We start from the raw sequence: 26,126 nt of genomic DNA, 5'->3' as shown, positions 1-26,126 counted from the left end.
GAAGTCTGGATTGTCCACAATAGGAGTGAACGGAGAGGGGAACGAGGTAAGCTCGAACCGTTCGCAAGTGGCGTCCCATACCCTCAGCGGGACCCTAGTGACAAATGAGGCGTAAAGGTTCGGGGGTCTGTGTTGTCTGCGCAGGAAACGTATTTCCTGCAATGGACGGCCCGCCACCGCCTGATCTTGGAAGAGCCAGTGCTTGTCCGACTCCCATCTGCTCCACTCCACCAAGTACCTCAGCTGCGACACCTGGAAATATTTTTGAAGGTCAGGGATTCCCAGCCCACCCGCCTCCGGCGCCAGGGTCGTCAATGATCTCTTCATCCGGGGCATTCGGCCTTGCCAGACAAATTGGGATAGAGCCGTCTGCATCATTCGCATCCAGCCTTTAGGGGGCTGCAGCGGAAGTGCCCGGAAGAGATATAGGATCTGTGGTAGCACAGTCATCTTCAGCGCCGCTATCCTGCCTAGCCACGATATCGTCCCCTTGTTCCATCTCCCCAGTTCCTCTTTCACTTTCTTGCCTAACGTCTCATAATTAACCGCTACCATCGCCGACAGCGTGGGAGCCAGCAGGATACCTAGATAAGGCACATGGTCCCGCGACCACCTCAGTGGGTAACGCCTCTGCAAATCTCGTCTCGTCCCAGGTGTCAGGGAGATATCCAACGCCGTGGATTTCCCCATATTCATCTTGAACCCGGCCGTTCTCGCGAAAGCCCCAAGCTCTTCCATACACGCGGGCAAAGCCCTCTGCGGATCCTCTAGCGCAAAAATGACATCATCTGCATACAAACTGACCGTGTGGGTATAACCCCCCATCCGCACACCCGTAGCATCTGCATTTCGTCTCACTCTCTGGGCAAAGGGCTCCATATAGAGAGCAAAGAGTAAAGGAGATAGCGGGCACCCCTGTCTCGTGCCGCGTTCAATATTAAAGCGCCTCGATCCACAGCCATTGACGCGCACTGTCGCTGACGGGAACTTATAACAATTAAAGACCATGCACCTAAATTTCTCCCCTACACCCATTCGAGCCATCACCCGCTCAAGATACGGCCAATGCACCCGGTCAAACGCTTTTTCGGCGACAACCGAGAGGAGCATCCTTTCCCCAGGGATCCGGGAAGCCTTCTCCAATACGTGCACCAACCGCTTGGTATTATCTACCGTTTGCCTACCGGGTACAAAGCTGGACTGGTCCGATTCAATCAGTCCGGGGAGATATTGCGCCAGCCTCGCCGCCAGGATCCCTGTGTAGATTTTAAGGTCAACGTTTAGCAGGGAGATCGGTCTGTACGAGCCGCACTGAGCCCTGTCCTTCCCCGGTTTTGGTATGACCGATACCGTGGCATGCAGGAGATCCGGTGGAATAGCACCAGGGCAGCCAAAAGAGTTAAACAGTTTGGTCAGTATTGGAGCTAAGGTAGTGCAAAACGTCCTATAGAAAAGGGTGGTGTATCCATCCGGTCCCGGAGCCTTCCCTAGTTTTAGCCTAGCGATTGCCGTGATAACCTCTTCTATCCTAATCTCTCGGTCCAGGTATTCAGTCTGTATTTGGGTTTGGGACGGGAGAGTCACTGAGTCCAGATATTCATCCGGGTCCCCAGTCGTTGCGCCGTCCTCCGCATAGAGCTCCGAGTAGAACTGTCAAAGCTTCAGCTATGTCTGCGTCTTCCGTGACTGCGCGCCCGCCGGGCACCGCAAGTTCTTTGACTCGACGGCATTGGTGTGCAATTCTGAGCTTAGCTGCTAATAACCGGCCACAGCGATCCCCCCCGTGTAAAAAGCGTTTTTCAGACGGAGGGCCGCATATTCAGCTCTGTCCAGGTCCAGAGACGACAGGAGCTTCCTCACCGCTTTTAATTGTTTCCAAATTCTAGGAGCCCCCGTACGCCGATGCACCTGCTCCAATTCCCTGACCTTGTGCGTGAGTTCTTCCCGTTTAACTTTCCTTTCCTTATTTTCGGTTGCCGATATTGATATAAATTCTCCCCGTAAAACCGACTTAAGCGCCCCCCATTGAGTCGCCAATGTGGTGTCGGTGTTAGCGTTGTGCAGTTGAAATTCCGCCACAGCCTCAGTGATACGCTGTACCACAGGTTTTTTGTGTAGAAGGGCGTCCCGTAGACGCCAGACTCCGCGCTGAACCGGGGTCGATGGGGGCAGGAAGGTACCTGAGACCGGTGCGTGGTCTGATAGGGAGATGACCCCGACCTCAGAGGCAGTGGCCATGTCCCGAACCGGGCCAGAAACCAGCAGATAGTCCAGACGTGCATATGTTTTGTGCGCGTGTGAGAAATAAGAGTAGTCCCTATCTGTGGGGTGAAACCCTCTCCAAAGATCGTGCAAGTCGAGTTCAGCTAAATGTGTTTTCATGGAGATCGATAGTTCCCCAGTCTGTGGAAAGCGCTGTGCCGATCTGTCTAGTGAGGAATCAAACACCATGTTCAGGTCCCCCCCAGGATGAGATGCCGATCAGGGGATGCTGTGACATCTATCAACGCGGTGTGGAGTAAGTGTTTCTGACGCTCGTTTGGGCAGTAAACCGACCCCACTGTGAATTGCGTAAGCCCCAACTTAAACCTGTACGCCAGTAGTCTCCCTTTTTGTTCAGCTAATTTGTGTAGCACCTCACCCCTAAAGGATTTAGATACCAATATAGCAACTCCTGCCGTTTTAGTGGTGTGGGAAGAAAAGAACTGAGTGGGGAAGGCACGGGACCGCAGTCTATGACAGTCACCCACCAGCAAGTGCGTTTCTTGTAGCAGACAAATGTCTGCCTGCGAGGCCTCTAACAAGGAGAGAACCGCCCTTCGTTTTGTGGGGTTGTTTAGGCCTTTCACATTCAAAGTCACTACTTTCAAGCCTGCCATGCCAGATTAATGTAACCTTCCAGTACTAGACAGGCAAAAGCGGCAAATGCCAATTCCTTCTGTGGATCGGCCCGTGAGGTCTGGCTAAGCTGAGCGAACATAATAGAGACACCGGACTGAGCTTCCCCGAACTCCCCCCTCCCGGATCCCAAGGCCCCCGAACCCCAACTCCCCGACCCCCACCTTCCCTTCCCCCTTTCCCCAACTTGAACCTTCCAACCCATCCTCCTTAACCGTTGATAGTCCAAATAGTCCCAGGCCTGCCCCTTACGGACAGGTCTGTGGTGATTTACCTTCATGGGCGACTTGCCACCAGCACCCCGCCCTCGCTTCCCCGCGCCCACCCCCTCTCCAAGCCAGCTCCATCAGTAATGCATTGTCACTCTCCCCCCGGAGTCCTATTATGCGGTCAGCGCCACTTCCCCCTCGACCACGAAGTCTCGGCTGCTGTACGAGTTGCGTCCGACATTCCAGATCTGACCGTCGGCGAGTCCGGTCTCTGTGCGGCCCTCTGTGTCCTGCGTCTCGAGACTCTCCGCCAGCCACCATCAGTCGAATTCCTCCTCCTTTGTGGTGTGGACGACTCCTCTTCCTCTGCTGTGATCCCTAGGACTTCGCAAACATCTTGAAGAGACCGTAACTGGTGCGACTCTCCATTCCATCGGAAAATGAGGCGGAAAGGGTGCCCCCAAGAGTAGGGCGTGTCGTGTTGTCGTAGGAAGTCTGTTGCAATCTTGAACGCCCTGCGCTTCTGGAGCGTAGTCGCAGCTAGATCCTGATATAGCGCCACTTGGTGACCTCTAAATGCTATAGATTGTTTCTTCCTCGCCTCGTACATAATCCGCTCTTTTAGCGGGAAGTCAGGAAGGAAAGCCAGCACATCCGGTGGAGGTCCATTCGTCCGACGCTGCGGGCCTACTCTGTGAGCTCTATCAATCCTGATAGGGAAATCTGCAGGCTCGCCAAGGACAGTGTGGAACAGTTCTTGCAGATAGGCCACTATGCCGGAGGTCTCCTCTGTGGACGGTACTCCCCGGACCCTTATGTTGTTCCGTCTCGCCCTGTTTTCCAGATCTTCATTGTGTAGGTGAAGGTCTATGTGTTGGTCCCTGAGGCGGAGTACCTCCTGCTGCAAGTGCGTAATCTCATCGTCCTGCCTTTGTGTGGAGCTCTCAACTGCTTCCACCCTCTCCCCGAGTCCATCCACCTCCCTGCGCAGTTCCCGTACTTCACCGGCTACCTCCTTTTTCAACTCCTGAAAGTCGTCCCTCAAAGTCCCGAACAGGGATTCTAAAAAGGATCTGGTGACTGGAGGCTCTCCGCTGCTCCCCCCGTGAGATCCGCATGCGCCTCCTGACTGCGTTGAGGCCTTGTCTCCTTTGCTGGGTGGTTTATTGAGCATTTCCGTGAGTGTGCGACTGCCTCCTTTGCCGCCCTTCTGCCCGGCCATCTTCCGCACTGGTCCGCAGCTCGCGTGTGAGCTCTAGCAGCCCCCAGCCAATCCGTTCCTTGATCAGGCTCGTGCCTCTGGCATGCACCTCCGAGAGCCTCCGCTTTGCAGGCCTGTCCTCGGTGAGTCAGCTATCTTGTTGTGTTGTACGCTACACACACGTTCGAGCCCCCGGCTTCCGGTTACTCAGGGAGAGCCCAGCGCCACTCGGTCGCTGTTCCCAGGTGACTCCTCCGTCCTTTTCAATGGGTATCAGGCGATGTCGTGGACCCACGGCCACCCCGGTGTAAAATGTCTCAGACTGCCTGTCTACTCAGGGCAACCTGGAGCTCCACTGGGGGCTCCGCGTCTTGATGCACACACCCAGCCCACTCCTCACCTCTGCCGTCGAGTCCGTGGGGGGAGGGGAAGGCTCTGACCGGGGCCCTGCTCTTGGCACCCGGTTCTGATGCTCCGGCCTGCAACAGCTCCGCAATCTCTGGTTCTTCCCGCGGTCAATCCGCAATGTCCCAGGGCGCTCTGCACTCCCCTCAGGCCTGACCCGATAATGGCGTCCCAACACTACCCGGCTGTTGCTTCCCGGGGCCCCGCTCATCTCCCCAGCCGTGTTCTGGAAGGTAGGCACGCTGAATCAGTAGGATCACCCCAGCGCGGCGCTCAGCAGGTCTTCGCTCCACTGGGCGCCCACACCACCACTCGCTCTCCCGGTCTGCTCCTCACCTCCTCCGGCCAGATCTGGGGGGTTGGAGGCCAGGGCCCCGCTCCATCTCCGTCCCGCTGCCGCACCTCGGAATTCGCCGGCCCAGCCTGGAAGCGCTATCCACTGTGCGCCGGGGCCCCTGCCCTCCGGAAATCCGCCTCGGACTGTGCGCCTTCGCTGGACGTCCGCGGCCTCGGGCCTCCGCCAGCTAGGCCGCAGCCGCGGCCTCAGGTAGATCGTGGGGCGGGTGCAGGACCCGAGCACTCTTCTTCACCGGAGTGCGGGCCTATGTGTTCCGGGTATGGGCCCACCAATTCACTGGACCTCCTGTGTGCCGCTGCCCTTTCCAGGGCGTCTCGCCAGCCAGTGTCCGGCCCTCCGCTGCTCCGCTACGGCGGTGTTCCGGGCCTCTGCTCTTCTTCCAGCTAGGTCGCCGCCGCGGCCTCGCGCAGCTACGGGGGCGGGGCCGGGGCCCGCTGCACCGCTGGGCCTCAGGCCGGGTCACCTCGAGCTCCGGCGGCCAGTGCTGCAGAGCCGCCGTCGCGCGGCCGTTCTCCTCCAAGCCCGTCCCTCTGCTCTCCGGGTCGGCGCCGCCTCATCCGGGACCTCGATGCGGCCCGCACCGTCACCTCCGCTCAGCGCCCCAGCGGTCGAGATCTCCGCTGTCCGTGCCGTGGCCCGCCGGAGGACCGGAGTACCACTCAGCTGTGCCTGGAGACCTTCTCGCCCACACCCGGTCGCCGGGATCGGCTAGGGGGGAGAGAAGCGATGGTTAGGGCTCAGGGCCTAGGCGGGCGCGGGAGCTCGGGCAGAACACGTCCGTTCACTCCGCCATCTTGGCCACGCCCCGCATCTTTGGATTTAGAGGAAAAATACGAGTGCTCAAGGGATTTAATAAGCTTGAGTTGGTCGTCATATTTGAGTCTATTACATTTCTTCTTTTTTGCAACATAAGAAATAGTAAATGCGCGGAAAGCAGCTTTAAAAGCGTCCCAATTATTAGGAATAGAGGTATCAGAAGGGTCATTCAGGAGAAAAAACTCATTAATATAGACCGTAGCTTCCTTAACAAAAGTAGCATCAGACAATAGAAATGTATTGAATTTCCATCGACTGAATTTGGAGGAAGTTGAGGTGAGATCAAAGGACGCATGGACAGGTGCATGGTCAGATAGAAAGATAGAACCAATGTCAGACTTTTGGAGTGAGGGAAGGAGAGACTTACTAACCATAATATAGTCTATCATAGAACGGGTATGATGAACATTGGAAAAAAAGGTATATTCAAGGGTATCAGGATTACATGTTTTCCAGATATCGTAAAGAGGACGCGAGGCAATGGCAGATTGGAAACATTTATGGGTTTTATCAGGTTGAAATTTTTGAGATGAAAGCCTGTCTGCGAATGGATCTAACCATTTATTAAAGTCACCAGCAATTACAATATTAGGGCTGTCCATAGTAGGAATATGGATTTTGATATTGTTCCAAAATTTAGGATCTGGCCGAACTGGACCATAAATGTTTAATCGAATCAAAGTTTTATTTTGAATCACAACCTTTGCCATTACCCAGCGTCCTTCGTCATCATGTTGAGATGATAAAATTTGGACTGACAACCCTTTATGGAACAAAATCGCAACACCCCTTTCTTGTTAACCGCAGGAGAAAACACCACTTGACCCACCCAATGACGTTTTAACTTAGAAGATTCAACATCTGTACAATGAGTCTCTTGGAGAAAAACAACTTGAGAATTAATTTTAGACAAATGGGACAATACCTTCTGACGCTTAACAGGATGACGAAGACCTCGAACATTCCACCTCACAAAATTACACATGATGTAAGGTAAGGATGGGGCAGTGGGGTGGATACACTGCAAGGAAAACATCTACAAGGGGGGACAAAGCAAAGAAACATGTTACACCAATATAAAATACCCAATAGACATAATGAATGAAAATACAATATACCAAACTCACTGTGCGAGACAACAAGAACCAAAGAAGCCATAGGACAAAAAACAGAGACTGTCCAAGGAAAAAGAAATAGGGTAGAGCCCAGAGGAAAGGAAGATCGTAGGAAAAGAGAGATAAAGAAAGGAAGGAAAGAAAAAAGAAAAGAACATCAGGAGGAAGACAAGGAGACAGATCAAGGCAGAAAAGCCAGGTCTGAGAGGAAAGAAATAGCCAAGACATCGGGGACATTGAAAACGCCAAAGAGGACATGGGTCCCAATGAGCAACAGGAGAGCAAGGACGGGTAGAAAAAGGGAGAAACTACAAAACCTCAAGGGAGAGGGTGAAACATGTAAAAAGCCAAGGCGGCGAAAGACTAACCATATAGCCACAACATAATCAGGCCTACAAAAAGAGAGATCAAACAAGAGAGAGGAGGAATCATGAGCTGAATCATGACAGAAGCAAAGCGAAGAATAAGCACAACAGAATCAAGTCTGTGAGAGAATATAAAACATTAGTGTCCATCGCAGGTGAGGAAACAGTTTGTAGATAAGCATGGAGTTTCTTAGGATAATTGAAGAACGAGTATGTCCATTGTGCGTGATCTTACATAAGCAGGGATGCAGAATACCATACTTGATATTTAGCTGTCGCATTTGAGGACGAAGATTAAAAAATTCTTTCCGTCGGGCATTAGTTGCGTTGGAGAGATCCTGTGAAACAAAAATATTATGACCCGACCATACAAGACGACGCTTAAGTCTGGGAGCTTTGAGCACTGTCATTAGTTGAGTAAATTCAAGAAATAAAACAATAATGCCACAAGGCTTAGAAGCATTTGGAGTGAGGTGCCCTAGGCGGTGAGCTTGTTGGATATTAAGGTGATGGGACGCTGGCTGGAGGTCTAGAAGCTCATGTAGGAACTTTCGAACAAACAACACCATATCAGACCCCTCAATATTCTCCGGAACACCATATAAGCGTAGGTTGTTGCGTCTATTACGATTATCAAGGTCCTCAGTGTGGAGCTTGAGCAAGTGAATCTCTTTTTCCAGTTGGGGAATTTTAGAAGAAGCATCCTGTATATCACTGACTCTTTGTTCTAGGTTTAGGACTTTACCTTCCATAATGACCCATCTCTCCTCGATCTGCTTGAGCTTCTCATTAGTGGCAGACATAAAAGGTTGTAGACCCCTCACCTCCTCTAGTATGGAATCCAAAATGGGGTTTGGAGAGGTGTGAATAGGGGAGGGGGGGGTCATTTTTGAGTCTCTTTGGTTTTGTGCCAGTGAGAGATGATTTGACAGTACTAGCGTCATGAGCCATCGCAGTTACTGGATGACGTGGCAGGATGGCAGAATCGAGTGACTATTGAATGGAATGACGTGAAAATCCCAAATGGCACGAAGAGAGATTTGTAAAAGCACAGAATCGAAGGTCACACAGCATATGAAGAAAATAGAAATAACTGCAGCACACACCTTGGTCAAATGCCCAGAATCCACAATAGGCTGGAATATACTAACTCCTGACGAACAAAAGCTCTAAATCAGCCAAATTGCCATTGAGATAGGTAAAACAAATAGGAAAGACAACAAGGTGGAAAGCAGGCTGGTGAATAAGACAGTCATTTTCACAAAGTGCGCATATAATCGAGCGTTTCCCTCTCAGCACTTAAAATGGCCGCCATAACTCCAAGAAGGAATACACTGAGGGGAGAAGTCCGTGAAAACACTGTCAATAGAATAATTTCTGTGCCATACCTTGGGAGGAAGAATACAACAGAAGTCAGCACATTCCTGGTAATTTGATGCAGGCTGCGTCGACATCCAGGCGAGGCTGACAAGCTGGTGAGAGGACGCGGGCTCAGCGGCACAAAATGGCGGCCGCCCGCGTCCCTTTATATGCCGGAAAATGCCAGAGTGCGCTACACGCGAAAAACGGCATTAAAATCGCCGAAATCGCGATGGAAGGGTGCAGCGCGCATTCTGCCGCAGAAATCTCGCAAATTCAGGTGGCCATCGGCAGGGAAGAGGTGAAAAAGCAGAGCAGACGCCCGTAGCTCGGCGGAGCTCACGGGAGAGCCGTCGTCACTCCACGGCGCGGAAGCCACGCCCCCGGTTCATGGGAATTTTGACTCATCTGTTGTAGCACAAAACATTAAGAGATGTAGCTAAATCTATCTTTAGAGTTTTGCAGCAAATGCAAACCTGGTAGGGGCACACCATCCACATTCAAACTGGACACTGGTACAGAAATAACCATACACAGGTCAGTGATGATGTGCTATATATAATACACAATCTTGAAGAATTCCTCTTGATTATACTCACCAGTCTACAGCGCTTGACACCATAGCTTGTTAAATGCAACATCAAGCTACTAATCGGCATTGGTTGGTTTCATCATTCCTGCAACATTGTATACAGTGATCACGTTGAGGTCTAGGTCTTTGCCTGTGCCTTTGGAGATCCTTGGGGATCCATTCTATATCACAGGCTATAGAACCTGCAAATGCAAATGTGGGAACAGTAGTCAATCCTTCACGTTCAAAAGTTAAAGGCAACATTGTATCTTTGTAAATACGATTTAGTGACAATATCTAAGCGAAGATGACATTAGATAGAAGGATAAATAAGAAAAACCAAATCAATTCACTCAGGCAGCATGTGTTGATCCCTGGTGTTAATAGTGTTGCTACAGAGTGATTTACTAACAGAGATCAACCTGAAAAAGATAGAAGAATCTCTTCTTTAGAAAAATTACATTTTAGAAAGCAAGAGCTCATCTAATTCACAATGGTGCACAGAGAATCCTGCACATAGAGGATAAAGGTGTGATGCAACTTTGCTGCTTCAAATGTTCAAATAAATAACTAAATGGCTAAAAACTGAAATCCAAAGCATTGAAGGATGTCCAGTCATTTTTTGCCACTTATACATATATAATGTTTTATCAAAACACAAAATATTGGTTTTCCTCAGAAGCTATGTGGCAAATGTCTTTGAGGATTTTAGTAATGAATTTGGATTGAAATAGGAAAAAAGAAAAGGGGAAACAGAATAATAAAATAGCTTTCAAAATATTTTATTTCATTATACGCTCTCATATTGGGTCCAGAACGGTGTCGCAGGCAACTAATAGCAGTTAACACCCTCACTAGAGAGTAAAAAAATCTCAATTAAACAGGAACACCGTTTTTTTAATGTCTTAGCCGGGTGGCTAGCTGTGGCTTCCATCTCGGGTAATTTGAAAAATCTTTCTGCAGTGGCCATCAAGTAGATAACCTATCTTTGTACACCCTGTTTCATCTTGAGTAACAAAGGTTTGATGGACCAACAATAACTACTCACTCTTCTGGCTTAGCCCTCAGCTTGCAAAGCTGTTAATCCTTCTATTCACATTTCTCAGCTACAGATACCATTTCAAGAAGCACTGACAAAGAGAGTAGGTCTGAATTCTGTATAGTGCCAGCACACCGACACAATATGAATGCACACTTTTACAAGGTCATACATCAAATACATAAGGAGACAGTAATGAGAAGCAGTAACTACAGACAGAACTTACAATGGCCCCAAGCAGTATGGATCATCATTGTCCCCAGTGAGTTTTAATGAACTTGTCTCTTCCTTGGACTAATGTGAACATCAAACTCTATCAAACTCATATGGGCAGCTGCTGAAAAATCATCTCACCATTCCCATGGCAAGATTCAGATGCTTTGATTCCAGATTTACTCATTTAGCAAATTTATATAGCACAAACTAGATACTTAGGTGTCAGAGCATTTACAATTACAAATTTGGAGCTAACAGAAGACAACAGGGGAAAAGAGTAAAGGATAGTGGGCAAATGAGTTTTAGCATTGTCACCATGTAATAATCAACATTAGATGAGGAGAAAGATACCTGCAGGATATACTAGGTTGACATCAAGAACATTCTGAAGAACTAAGGGATCTAGAGGAGGGTGAAGCAGGAGGCTACAATTGTTATTCATAATATGCATTGCACGTTGATAAATCATGTGTCAATTAGAAATAACAAGTTTATTGTTAATGCCTGAGTCAGTGTCTCCCGGTTTGTGTTGCAGATATTTAACATCATCCTAGATGCAAGTGATGTCTAAAAAGCACTATTTTTTAGGTAATTTTGAATAGAAAATACCATTGTAATGTCCTGATATCTGGTGGGATGGCGTTTCATAGTTTTGAAGCACTTCCTTGTAAGGAATATTTTAGTGTTTTTGATTTTTCACTTCATGGATCTTGAGCAGGAGGTTATCTGTGCTTCTTAGTTTTTGTTGTCTACCCAAGATTCTAAGTTTGGTGGAAAGATAGTTTGATGAGTTCTCTTAAACTGCCTTATTGGTGATGCATGCTATTTAAAATAAATCCTTGCTTTGATGGGGAGACAGTTTAATGATATAAGGAGTGGAGATATATGTTCAAATGTTGTTGTGCTGGAGACCAGCCTGGCAGCAGGATGGAGGATCAGTTTTAGGAGGTGTGCGGGGGGCCGAGTATAGAGTTGGAATTCATACCAGTATAGGGTAGCCACAATTTAGTCTTGACAGAAAAAGTGCCTGCATCATCAGTCTAAAGTCCTGTTCTAAGATATGTTGTTTAACACCTCAGTTGGGATTTGCCCCTTTTGCGATGTTGATGTATTCTTTAGAACAAAAATCTCTGGGCACAGGGTGATAATGTTAATATACAATATTTAAATTAAATATATATAAAATGTGATCTTATTATTTATCTTCATATAGACCAAATAAATGTATTACCTTTTTTTTTTTGTTTTTTTATCTTTAGAAATATATTCAAATGTTTTAACAATCATTGATCAAATTCATAGTTTTTTTTTAAGGCTTTGAGCATTTGTTTGAAAAAAAAAAGCAATCAGCAAGCCTCCTTATACTTCAGCAGAGGCGTCTGCTAAATGTAGTCTTTACTTTCATAGTAAATATAGCATGTAATCTTGGCTGCGACTAAAAAATATGTCATCAGCCATTCAACAAAATGTCTCTAGAATTAAACGTCCTTGGTAGGCGGCTTTTACTCGGGAATAAACTATCCCTGTTCTATTTCAGGCTTTAATTTCATGGTTTTTTTTTAGCAAGATTTGTTTAAGTAACAAGGTTAGTCACATACTTGCTGCAATATAAAAAGGTGTAAAAAATAACCTTAGATAGGAAATCTCAAGGGGCCACAAGTATTAAGCATTTGTGCTGTCAGAAAAGGCTTGTTTCCGACAACAAAAATGCTTTTCCATATGAATGAAACACAAATTGGTAACACGTTAACGAATCGCAATTTGTGTTTGCGATTCAGTATTTGGAAGGGGCGTTTTTAGGTCATCCCTTACAAATACCAAATCTGAATGAGATGTATGAATGTTTTTAGAGAGAATTACGGTCACAGAACATTCATATTGTACCGACTCCTTGAAGCAGATGGTAACCCATTCGCAACCAGGAGGGAGCCCTTCCCTTTTGAGAATGAAAAAAATATATTTTTAAGGGCAGGCTGTGATCTTAAGGGCCACGGCCTACTCTTAAAAATTAAACTACAAAGTTTTATTTTTTTATTTTTAAATGCATCCCATTTTCCTTTAAGGAAAAGGGGCTTCATTAAAAAAAAGGACTGCTTTATTTAAAAATCACAGACATGGTGGTGTGCTGACCTCAGCAGGCCACCATCCCTGTGGTGGCACAGATTCCTAAGGGATCGCAAATTGTGACCTACCTCATTAATATGCATAAGGTAAGCCTATTTGCGACTATTAGGAATCGCTAATGAAACACCACCCGCCAATCAGCAGGGCTGATTGGCGGGTGGGTGGTGACTCTGCCTATTTCATCCACGTGGGAACTGGTGCACATATGAGAGAGCCCTGCTCAGGTGTTGAGGGCTGACTGAAACACTGCCCCGCTCGCTGCCTTTTAAAAATTGAATCACTGCTAATTTGCTTGTTTGCACAGTGTTTGGATTATTTTTTAACTGATGTACTAGTTTTAAAAAGTAACATTTCACCGTGTTTTGCCATATCTTAACCCCCAACTTCACGGCGCTTCCGGGTAGAAGCACTTCCAGTAGGTTACCGGTCTAGTGCTGGGAATTGACAGCCGCTGCACAGCAGGGCTGATTGGTGGGTGGGTGGTGACTCTGCCTATTTCTTTCAAGCTGGAACAAGCGCGCAGCGGGCGAGCCGGCGGCGCGCCAAAGGCAAGCCCATCTGAGCCCGTCCGCGCCCTTCTGGGCCCAGGGGCCAAAACCCCTGCCAGAGGCTTAACATACTCCTGGGCAGTATCTTCACCTCCTGAAAAGCCCATCTATCACACTGGATAATAGGTTAGCATCCGTCTTAAATCCGAAGGGCTACTTAGGCCTTCTATCCAGAGGGCCACTGGTAAGCCGCTGAGAGCCGCTGGCCCACGAAAACCCCCGACCCTCACTTTTGCTTCACTAAACACCCGCTCACTACAAAAACACCACCTGGAGGTATTTACACTACTGCAAGACAAAATAATCGATATGCTAGGTATCACAGAGACCTGGCTCTAGGACTCATCTACCCCTGACCTTGTAGCATCCATTCCCCCCAACTACACGGCCCTCTATCACAACAGGCCAGGCAGCACACTAGGAGGAGGGGTGGCCATCCTGCACAAAACTCCCTGAAGGCTGAGACCTTCCTCACTGAAAGCATTGAAGGGGCGGATGTACTAGGGGCTAAATTCCACTCTTCCTCAGCGTGTGTGACCGTCCTGGTCATGTACCGTCCCCCAAAAACACCACCCAAATTCATCAAGTGGTTGACGGAACTGGTACACGACCTATGCACACGCTACCAATGCCTCCTTATACTGGGAGATTTCAACTTCCATTGGTAAGGATCCCCCAAAGAGAGCCAAGCCAACCAATTAGATGAGGCTCTGACCGCCTTGGGACTGTGTCACTACGTCACCGGTCCAACCCATGCAAAAGGTCATACACTCAACCTAGTGTGGTCCTCACTGCCCCTCATCGGCCCCCCAGCTATCAGACCATGCTCTTGGTCCGATCACCTAATCATCTATGGCACCATCCAACCCCCCAAGTTGGGACTCTCACCACCCCCCAGCTGGCGAACAATCAGAAGCTGGAACAAAATTTGGGCGGACGACCTCGCCTCTACCCTGAGAAAATCTTGTCTGCCAGACCACCCAGCTGGGGACACCGATGCACAATATAACGCCCTCACGAATAGATTAAACAGTGCCATCGACACGCTAGCAGTCGCTCGCAGGGAAAAGATCAGAGACAAGGGGAAGGGGGCCCCTTGGTTCAATGAAAACCTGCGCAGTCTAAAACAACAGCTTCGCCAAGGTGAAAGAGCCTGGCGGAAAGCATACGACCCAATTGCCCTCTCAAATTATCTTGAAGCTTTTGCCACTTATAAAAACGCTATTCAAACCGGGAAAGCGATTTTCTATGAAAATAAAATTTCATCTGCTCACAACACAAAAAAAGAAACGTTTAAAGTCCTGAAAGAACTTAGACAGGTCAAAGAGCAGAAGCCTTCCTTTGGCATAGAAGACTGCGATAAGTTTCAAGCCTTCTTTACCACCAAAGTGGAGGACCTCCTGACCACAATTGAGAATACCCCCAGGCTCCCATGCCCATTAAATCCACTACCAATCTATCCTCCTGTGGAGCAAGCCCTAACCTCGTTCCCCCCGCTCTCGCATGAAACCCTGACCCCACTTTTAGGGCGCGTGAAGTCTGGCTCTCCAGCAGACCCCTGCCCACCCAGGACCTATAAGATGGCCCTCCCTGGGATTGAAGACGAGATTCTATCACTCTTGAATTCTTCCCTTGAAACGGGAGTGGTCCCGAGAGACTTCAAGGAGGCGCGTGTGATCCCTCTCTTGAAAAAACCCGGGGCCGATATTAAAAACCTGAAGAATTTTAGGCCAATATCCCAGCTCCCATTCCTTTCCAAGGTACTTGAACAGCACGTACTCGCCTCACTCGCTAGAGACCAACCACCTCCTACAATTTAATCAGGCAGGCTTTCGGGCGCACCACAGTACATAACTAGTGATGCTGGCAGTACTAGATGGACTGAGATTACGGACTGACTCTAAGGATCCCTGCGCCCTGATCCTTTTAGACTTGTCTGCGGCGTTCGACACCGTAAACCACGAGCTGCTCCTGTTGCGGCGTCTAACTTTGGGTGCAGGGCATAGCCATGAAATGGCTTACATCCTTTCTGAAAGACCGCTGTCAGAGAGTGCAGCTGGGTGAAGTGGTGTCTAGGCCGGGTACTCTTCTATGTGGAGTCCCACAGGGATCGGCATTGTCTCCCCTCATGTTCAATGCATATCTCCAACCCCTGATAGCTGCATTCAACCAGCTGGAGTGCCAAGTATACAACTACGCAGATGATACCCAAATCATCATCCAGATCGATAACTCCACATCCGCCCACTACAGAGTGCAGAACATCCTTAAACTCACAATTAACTGGATGTCGGCCAACAGCCTCAAAATCAATCCAGATAAGACTGAGGAACTGGCCGTCACCACCGACACCAACCCTTGGAATAGCCTTTTCTGGCCACCAGAGTTGGGCAAATACCCGAGCCTGCCCCGGCAGTTAAAAGCCTGGGCATCAAGATCGACAATAAACTAACTATGGCCTTATAGGTATCTACATTAGTAGGGGTGTGATCAAGCATATTAAGGCAGTTACGGAAACTGGCCCCTCTCCTCACTGTTGAAACCCTTAAACGAGTGGTAGTTGCACTGATTATATCCAGACTGGACTACGGAAACTCGCTCTACCTCTGACTCCCAGACTACCAATTGTCTAGACTCCAGATCATCATGAACGACGCGGCCCATTTAGTGTTCAAGGTTCCACGTCGCACTCATGCCTCCCCCCCCCTCCTGCGCCAACTTCACTGGCTCCCCATCATGCAAAGGATAAAATTCAAGGGCCTCTGCATTGCGGATCTATGATGTTACAACGCGTTATTTTACAACGCATGCTGTAACATCGCAACTTTTACAACGCAGGTTCCATTACATCGGATGCCATTACAAAGCAGGATATTACATAGCAGATGCTATTACAACGCATACCATTACATCGTAAGTATAGGTAAGTATAACTTTTTTAAAAAAATGAAATTAAGTTAATTTTATTAATTTTACTTTACTAATATAATTAAAATAATTGTAAAAATGTAATTATTATAATTTATTTAAATAAGTTTAATTTAATTTTAAATAGGAATTAATGTAATTTAATTAAATTAATATAATTTTATTAATTTAATTTAATACATTTTATAATAGTAATTATTTAAATTTAATTAATTTAATTAATATAATTGAATTAATCTTAAAATTGTAATTAATTTGATTTAATAAATTTAATTAATTATAATTTATTTAATTATTTTAATTTAATAAAGTTGTACTTTAAAAAAAATAAACCCTAAAAATACCCCTGAACCCCAAAACCCAAACCCAGCCCTAAAACCTAAAAATACCCCTGTACCCCAAAACCCAAACCCTGCCCTAAAACCTAAAAACACCCCTGTACCCCAAAACCCAAACCCTGCCCTAAAACCTAAAAACACCCCTGTACCCCAAAACCCAAACCCTGCCCTAAAACCTAAAAACACCCCTGTACCCCAAAACCCAAACCCTGCCCTAAAACCTAAAAACACCCCTGTACCCCAAAACCCAAACCCTGCCCTAAAACCTAAAAACACCCCTGTACCCCAAAACCCAAACCCTGCCCTGAAACCTAAAAACACCCCTGTACCCCAAAACCCAAACCCTGCCCTAAAACCTAAAAACACCCCTGTACCCCAAAACCCAAACCCTGCCCTGAAACCTAAAAACACCCCTGTACCCCAAAACCCAAACCCTGCCCTAAAACCTAAAAACACCCCTGTACCCCAAAACCTAAACCCTGCCCTAAAACCTAAAAACACCCCTGTACCCCAAACCCTGCCCTGAAACCTAAAAACGCCCCTGTACCCCAAAACCCAAACCCTGCCCTAAAACCTAAAAACACCCCTGTACCCCAAAACCCAAACCCTGCCCTGAAACCTAAAAACACCCCTGTACCCCAAAACCCAAACCCTGCCCTAAAACCTAAAAACACCCCTGTACCCCAAAACCCAAACCCTGCCCTGAAACCTAAAAACACCCCTGTACCCCAAAACCCAAACCCTGCCCTAAAACCTAAAAACACCCCTGTACCCCAAAACCCAAACCCTGCCCTGAAACCTAAAAACACCCCTGTACCCCAAAACCCAAACCCTGCCCTAAAACCTAAAAACACCCCTGTACCCCAAAACCCAAACCCTGCCCTAAAACCTAAAAACACCCCTATACCCCAAAACCCAACCCCTGCCCTAAAACCTAAAAATACCCCTGTACGCCAAAACCCAAACCCAGCCCTAAAACCTAAAAATACCCAAACACCCCAAAACATATACCTCAGTACCCCAAAACATATACTCCTATACTCATACTTATTTTTTAAATTACTTAAATTAATATATTTAATTTATAATATTAAAAAACATAAATAAATATATGTATTTATAATTAATAATAATTAAATTATTTAAATTAAATTAAATTTAAAAAAAAAAATTATATACTTACCAATACTTACGATGTAATGGTATGCGTTGTAATAGCATCTGCTATGTAATATCCTGCGTTGTAATAGCATCCGATGTAATGGAACCAGCATTGTAAAAGCTGCGTTGTAACAGCATTACGACGTAAAAGTTGCGTTGTAACAGTAACGCACCCTGCATTGCTCATAAAGCCGTTTACGGCAAGGCACCGATATACATCAAAAAGGGCTTAACCAACTATGCCCCAACCAGAGCACTCCTATCCTCGGAAGCTAGGATGTTAGACTGCCCCTGCTCTCATTTGGTATCCCTTGGAGGCAGAGCTTTCTTTACCATCATCCCACAGATCTGGAACAAACTCCCTGACAACCTCCGAAAGGAACACTCCTTGCTTCCTTTCAGGAAACGACTCAAAACCATTCTCTTTAAGGAAGCCTGGGGCGCACAGTAAAGTACTGCTTCCCCACCAGTAATCCAGAGCAGGTTCCTCTCTCTCAGCGCTTAGAGACCGTTGGTGATAACGCCCTATACAAATGCAAATTACAAATTACAAAAGTTTCATACGTTAGGGATAGTGATTAGCTAATTGTGATTCAGAGAAAATCGCAATTAGGTAATCGCTACTTGAAATAATGATACATGTGGCCTAATATCATTCAGTAAATAAAGTAGATCATTTTATTTACTTCATAATCATTCCTCATTTTAGTTTTTGATCGATTTCTTTGCCTTGCATTCCACTGTAGCACATGTTGGATTTGCTTCTCCACCGCGTGAAAATTCATGTTCTGATGTTTTTTCACCCTCTTCAGGAAAATAAAAAAAATAAAAGGAGCCCACCCCTTCTAGAGCTCGCCATATCCATCTATCAAGTTGGATATTTTCGCAAGATCTAGTAAATAAGTTACATACATACTGGTCAATGCTTAAAGGACGAACTTTGTAACAGAATTTCGTGGGATATCAGTTATGCTTAAAATTAAAATGAGCCAGGCCCCCTGAAAACTGAGGAATACTGCAGTTATTACAGAAATGAGATGCCTGTTTGCCTGTGGAATGATAACAGCTATGGTAATACATGCAGGGGAACTCATACTCTTGATTGAGTACCCTTTACAGATGCTATCAGTCATTTGTTTACATGAGATACTTAAATGGTGCAACAAGTGTGTAATGTCACTGTGTCCCAGGGGCTAGAGGAGCTCACTGTGCTCCAATTATAGGAGTCTTTTACTCTTTTACAACCCAGTGAGTGGGTGAGGAGGTATTTTCCTTGCTACGCTTCATCTTTGCAACAAGACTGATTAGGTTCCATGTATGCCACATCTTTGTAACAAAACTAATTATGTTTCAAATAATCACTGCACACTATAGATTTGTGTAGGAGATTTAGTACTGGAATTCCATAAACCTGGAAATGTGCATCCTCCTGATGGTCTTCTAAACAAAAATAGATGTGCACTTTGTCACCATGACAATGCCTTCACTAGGATTGAAGGGACCGATTTAGGAAACCTCAACATCAGGTGTGGGGCAGCTGGACTGCATTGCAAGCCTGATCTCCACGGACTAAGAGCGGCACCACACCTTAATATTTCATTTCCAGTGATTGTTTCCTTTGGTGGAGGCCACTGATTTTTCTGATGCTAAATAATTGTTATTGTTAATGTTGATGCTTGTTATAATCAGCCCCATAAAAAAATAACAAGCATTACCAAGCATGCATCTGTCTTGACGCTTCTATAATTTTGTTTTTTAATTAACCATTTGTAACGACCGGATTCTCAGAACAGGCAACTTACCAACCGTAGCTGACCCAATCGTCACGTAACAACACTCTTCTCAGGCCACTATTTACAAGATATCTAGAAGACTCACCTGAGAAGGTGGAAAGAAGCTATTTACAAGCCTATATAATCAAAGATACCAGTAACACCTAATGGATTCCATATCTTATCCTATAATTACCTCATCTTATATTCTTTAACGTCTACCGACGATATCTTTAACGTCATCCGACGAGATCTTTAACGTCACCCGACGATGTCTTTAACGTCACCCGACGATGTCTTTAACGTCACCCGACTATATCTTTAACGTCACCCGACGATATACACTAATGGGGATACTAATGAGGATTCACCTTTAAGAGTTATTTCCCAAATAAAGTTCACACTCTCCCCCTATCATCAGTTACCTTTGCAGAAGGGCATATCCCATCCTTCTGTATGTCAGCACCTAGTTAAAAGGAAAGGTCAATCTCATTCATAAAAACAACATTCAAAGATATTTATCATTAAATCTTTATTCTACAATTAAGCATGACAGAATGAGCAAAAGAAACATGAGTTAAGTTAGTCGCTACCTATAACCTAAAAAGGGGATAAAAATGAATGATTAGATATATTCTACACTAAGCTCAGAACGCCTCACCTTAGACGTGTGTCTTTCCATTTCAGCAGCGGAGCTGATCCCTCCCCCTCTCTCTCTCGCTTTGTATTCAATGTGCTCAGGACTCTGCTCTTCCTCTATGGCTCACCAATACACGTCTGCACGGCTACGCGTTATCTACGCTGCCATGGTTCCGAAATACTCAAACCCTCTTCTGGACTTAGTCTCTGCCACTCCTGTATGATGTCACTACAGGATTCTCAATCACTTTCCTTCTTCGTTTCAAGATTTCAATTAGCTGATGGTATCAGTTTCTATGCACCAGCCTTTGGACCAACTTCTTCTGTCTACTCCACATGTTGCTCTCTCGCCCCAGTATCCTTGCTCCTTGATAATATAGAGCTCTCTTTCTCTATGGAAAATTCCAGTATTAGGCCGACTCCCACCAAATTCCTGTAGCAGTCCCCGGCTCCCTTCGCCTTCCACAGTGGCCACCGGCGTATTGCGTCTAGAGCCGAGGAGACAAACACATTCCTTCGATAAGGGCCAGTCTTGACCGGTTCCTCACTAGCGAATAACAGAATGAATTCTAAACACTACCTTTACCCTGCAAGCGCCTCGGACAGTCGAGGCAGAAATACAAAATGGCTTCTTTCTAGCTTTCGGGCCGGTAGGCCCAAGAAAACAGAAAAAGGCACTAAACCCTGTCAAAGTGCATAGTTAAGCCCTACAAATGAACGCAAATGCAACTAGGACTGAGATGGTAGTGGATTATAGTCACCACCTGTCTGAAAATAGACTAAAATTACCATGTCGCTACACCATTACAAGATGATAGACATCCATCTTAGAAGGGGTCAATTTAAACAAAAATGTGCCCCTTATAGCCTTCATAGAAATTAACTGCTCAGTAGCAAATTGTAGCTGCCAGGCTCTGCCAAAAATTTAAAAACAAAATTAAACTGATGGAAAGCGGCAGGAGAGCAATAGAGGAGATGAAGTTTGAGGAAGGAAGTAAACGTCACCTGATGGCGGTGTAAAGTGAGGGATGGGGAGCAGTGGGGGAAGTGTTTAAAAGACAAATAATGAGCAGGATGGGTAAAACTGCTTGGAGCAACACGGAGAGAGCAGGTTTATGTTTATGTGTTTTGTAAAGTGCATAGCTGCCCAAGGGCTTCCCAGCGCTGCGGAATAGGAGAGAGCGTTTACCATTGACTCAACCTGGGAACAACCATGTCTTCAGTTGTTTCCTGAAGGCAGTCTCATCCGTGAGAAGTCTTTGTTCTATAGGCATGGAGTTCCAGAGTGTTGGCACCAGGTGTGTGAATGATCTTCCTACCCATCTGGACCACCTGATCCTGGTGGTTTTGTCAAGCTGATCTGTAGAAGATCTTGCAGTTCTCTCTGGAGTGTATGGTATGATCAGTGCCCTGAGTGTGGCCAGTTGTTTGCCATTCAAGGCACTGTGTGTTATGTAAAGTGCTTTAAATTTGACCCTGGCCGGTATCAACAGCCAATGGAGTATTCTTCGAGCCTCAGAGCCTCTTTCGCTGATTCATACCTGGGTATGTTTGAGTACCCTGGCTGCTGCATTTTCCACCACCTGTAGCTTGTTCAATACGTATTTGGGTGGCCCTAGGAAAAGAGTTCCCGTAGTTCAGGCGCGGGACCACCAGGGACTGTATCACCGTTGACCGGGGATCCACTGGAATGAGGTCTAGAATTTTGTGGAGTATCTGCAGTATTCCAAAACAGGTGGCGGACAGTTTTCTGGCTTGGGTTTCCATCATGAGGTTGTGGTCTATCCACATTCCTAAGCTCTTTATGGAGTCTTAATGAACTGGCGGTCATCCCAAACCTTTTGGCCAGTCAATCGTGATTCGTGGTGGCAGATTATTACCTAGGAACATAAGTTCCATTTTATCACCATTTAATTTCAGTTTACGTCTTGTCACCAAACTAGCTACCCTTTCCATGCAGGGAGCCACTAGGTTGTGTTTCGAGTTGGGGCCCTCTGCCACTGAGACTACTAATTGGGTGTCATCAGCGTAGGATATGAGTGACAACCCAAATTCCTGGACGATCCCGGCCTGAGGTTGCATGTATAGATTGAACAGGGTAGGACTTAGAGCACTCCACATGTAACTTCTAGAATGTCTGATTAGTGCCCACATTTTGTGGTCTGAAAGTATAGGTCCTTCAAAAATGACATTATCCACCTTACTGCGATGTCTTGTATACCTGATTTCTCTAGCCTAAAAATAAGTGATCAGTTGAGGGGTAATAGGCACTTGGGTTGGGAGCAAGAAAACAAAAGAACTCAACTCCCATGTAGAGCAAAAAGAAAAAATAGATCCACGAATGGAAGCAATAGAAGCATGAAAGTTATCCAGAGGCGGGACAAAGAAGTTGGGTCAGTGAACAAGTCAAAAGAAGTGGAGTATGAGGTCGTTGTGAATTTGATCATGGAATGCTGGAGTAGAGTTGGGTGACTGCTTATTCCCGGTGATTGGAGTCTTTGTGATGGTTATAACAGGGGGAGGCAGTATGTGGATATCTGTATTATCCCAGGTCTGTGGGATAGTGGCCTTAACTTAAGGGAAATGGAGTGACTATGCCTTACAGAGGAGCATGAGGTTGCAAGGATTAGATACTGGGACAGTTAGTGCTGCTGTTGATGAGTTTGCAGACTGAGATTCATGCCACCAAAGGTAACAATATTCACATTGTTTGACAATGAGTCCAAGATAGTATCTAAATAAAAAAAGGGTTTATGGCTCCTGAGGGTGGTATAATGCCATGATGTGTGCAATAAAGGGGGTCAACCATAGTCATGATGTTTCATGGGTACTGTGGTGATATTGTGTTCATCTTTAAGTTGTATGGCTTCACAATGCATGTCATAATCACGAATGCCTTTACAACACCTGTTAGACAACGTGTTGATATTTAAAACGTGTGAAATTACATTGTGGACCTTTACCATACATTTTTGTAGTAACATATATATGGATACGGGGGCCATGCGGTCTGCTATCAAGCAGGCTGACTTCATGGGGCAGTAATAGATTTAGCATATCCACTGATACAACGAGGCCCATCTGGGGCATTCAATGTCACAGCAGCAACATTGTATGCTCCATTTGGAGATAAAGGACACTACAAGGCCCATAATGCTCTGCGAGTCACGGCAGAGCATCCCATTCAGGGCATGCATTGGAGCATTTAAATAATGAGGGCGGTGTCCTATGCGCTTTCAAATGCCAAGCCTTCCTAGATCGAAATGAGTCATGTCCTTCTGTCTGAGCACAGAGAAGTTAATAAATCTATAGCACAGCAATGACGTAGTGGCCTGCTGGTGTCAGATGCATTTCTTTGTGATGTGTGTGTATATATATATATATATATATATATATATAACACCAGAAAAATAAATAGATAGAACGAACAAAAAAGGTCATTCCCCCTTCTCCTTCCTGGTAAGTTTTGGAGTGTCCCATCAATTGGCGGCTGAAAAAGAAAATAATGGGCAGTCTCAAAACATGTTTTCTCTGTGCAAATTCCCAAAGGAATCTTAAGTAGCAATTTAGAATAAATGGCTGAATAGAATTACACCACATTTGGCCGAAAGCTAGATCTTTACTCAGAAAGCATGCTTTTTGTGGTTTGGGGTGGATCTGTTCAGCATTCAACTTATAGTGATATCTGGACTGTTAGTGCACAGATATGATAATTTAAGAATTGCTTGCGCACAGCCAATTTTTTTTAGAAAGGGTATATATTTTATTTCCTTTTGTGAAGGTTTCCAATTTCAATGAGGATTTTGTGTGTTTTAGGTTGCTCCCAGGGGTGAGGTTTCCGTCCTGTAGTGACGTCGTGTAAACAAATATTTGAGTGCTTCCAAATGTCTTGGTTGCAACCACCTTTGGGGCACTCCTTTGATAGACCAATAAAGTTTTCAATAAATTTCAAACAAAGTTCTTGTTCTCTTATTCATGAATTTTATTCATTCATTTATATTCTTCAATTTGATTTTTTTATGCTTATTTGTTATCATTATTCTTCGAATTCCACTGTACTACATGTTAAATCTCCACATGTTAGTTTTAAATTGTTCTCCAATGCATTTCGAGCTTTACCAGCTCTTCGCCAGGGAGTACAGTCTATGAAAATGATATTGAAAATGCATTATAATACCAGGACATGCTTAACATTCAACTTAGCCTTTTCAATCACATTGATTCTATGTGTGTTCATGCAGCATTACGTATTTTAATGATGGGTTTTAACAGTGATGTGAAACATGCGGTTCGCATATAAAATAAAAGCCATCTCTACTCACTTTATTGTGGCGTGATGCGGCGAAAAATCTGTATAAAAAGGATCTGTGCAAAAAGGAATTATGTTTCAATTAGTGTATTCTACTCACAGTTTACTTGCCCGTTGTTTAATGGATTTTCAGTACTAGTAGTGACGATACGATTTTGAGGATAGCTATTGTTGCACTTTAGTTAGCTGCTGCCAACCCGTGGACCTGCCATGTTGTTAGTGTGTTATGTTTATCTGGCCCTGACGTTGGCTTGCTTTTACTCGCGCTCGATAAAGAAACGCGCTTCGCTTACAGTTTTTCACTTACTCTGTAACTTTGTCCAAGTAACTTCTCTTTGCCGGTCGCTCGCTTCCGCGTTCAGTGGTGGGTTAGTTTTAGCGTGCTTGGGCGTATTACCTATACATAGATTAGTGGCAACATGAAAGACAGACTTCTGGATTGAATGCAGAACTACAGTTATACAAAAAAACTACAATTGAACGGGTTTAGGCGAGCAAGTGTGTGAAATGTTTTTTTTTTAAAGGCGGGCATGATGTAGTAACTCTCCCTAATAATATATAAGAATGTAGTGTGATCAATGTGCACATTATGTATGTTTTCTGTACGAATTTATATCAATGTTTGTTAAAAAAGGCTATTTTCAATAAAGCTATTTACAACAAAAGCTATTTTTAAAGGCATAGAGTGCAGGATCTCTAGAGCAAAATTGCCCACAGAGGGTTCACAAGTAACAAGCAAATTCAGTACGTTCATTTAGACCATAAGGTCTCATAGCTTGCAAGTTGTACATCCAAATGTTTTCTCTTCTCAAGAGGTGTTTGTTGTTGTCTCTGCCTTCCACTTTATCTATTACTTTCAAGATTAAAAATCTCAGTTGTGAAATGTGCTTCAGTTCTTCAAAATGTGTTACCATTGTTGACTTGGTGTTCTCGTTTCTTATATTAGATTTGTGTTCATTAATTCTCAGTCGTGAGTAAGACTGAAAGAAAAGTGGTGTATTCTAAGGTATTTTGCCCTGTGTAAAATGCTGATCCTCTGGTGGGAGTTAATGAACAATGTTTGAGAGAAATCTATCATGCGTTTCTCAGAGTTTGTGGAAGGTGCTTCTAATCTAGGAGCATATTGTCCGAAAATGAACACTAACTTTCTCAGCTATGTGAAACTAAAGTCTGACATAGTGAGTAAAACATGTACATCCAACAGAAGTAGCAGTCTGTCAGTTGATTCATCAGCTCCTTCACATCAGCCACCTTCCCAGAGAGCTGGAAGCACGCAGAGATCAACGCCCTTCTGAAAAAACCCACAGCTGACCCTAAAGACCTCAAGAACTTCCGCCCCATCTTCTCTTCTTCCCTTCCCGGCTAAAGTCATCGAGAAGACCATCAATAAACAGCTGACTGCATTCCTCGAGGCAAACAACTCGCTCGACCCATCCCAATCCGGATTTTGAGCCAACCACAGCACAGAGACAGCCCTCATCGCAGCCTCCGACGACATCAGGACACTGATGGACAACCAGGAGACAACCGCCCTCATCCTCCTAGACCTCTCAGCCGCCTTTCATACCATCTGCCACCGCACCCTAATAACTCCCCTCTGCAACACTGGGATTCAAGGAAAAGCACTGGACTGGATCACCTCGTTCCTCTCCAACAGAACCCAGAGAGTCCGCCTCCCGCCGTTCCGCTCCACGGCCACCAAGATCATCTGCGGCGTACCCCAAGGCTGCTCGCTCAGCCCAACCCTCTTCAATA

General features: G+C 45.6%; 1 protein-coding gene across 11 annotated transcripts in view; it reads left to right on the top strand.

The window, feature by feature from the left end:
- HPCAL1 (hippocalcin like 1) overlaps positions 1 to 26,126 on the top strand; it is a 1,564,223-nt gene that overhangs the window by 1,206,462 nt on the left and 331,635 nt on the right. Inside the window, exon 1 of one of the 11 annotated variants that reach the window (XM_086926349.1) lies at positions 6,857 to 6,880. The exons of the other annotated variants lie outside the window; for them this stretch is intronic. The gene's annotated coding sequence lies outside the window, so the exon portion shown is untranslated. Of the gene's footprint in view, positions 1 to 6,856; positions 6,881 to 26,126 lie in introns of those variants that run through there. 11 annotated transcript variants of the gene reach the window in all.

The sequence above is a fragment of the Lissotriton vulgaris genome, chromosome 6 (assembly GCF_964263255.1).
Source record: "Lissotriton vulgaris chromosome 6, aLisVul1.2, whole genome shotgun sequence".
Classification (NCBI taxonomy): Eukaryota; Metazoa; Chordata; class Amphibia; order Caudata; family Salamandridae; genus Lissotriton; species Lissotriton vulgaris.
This window is presented reverse-complemented; position numbering and strand designations above follow the sequence as displayed.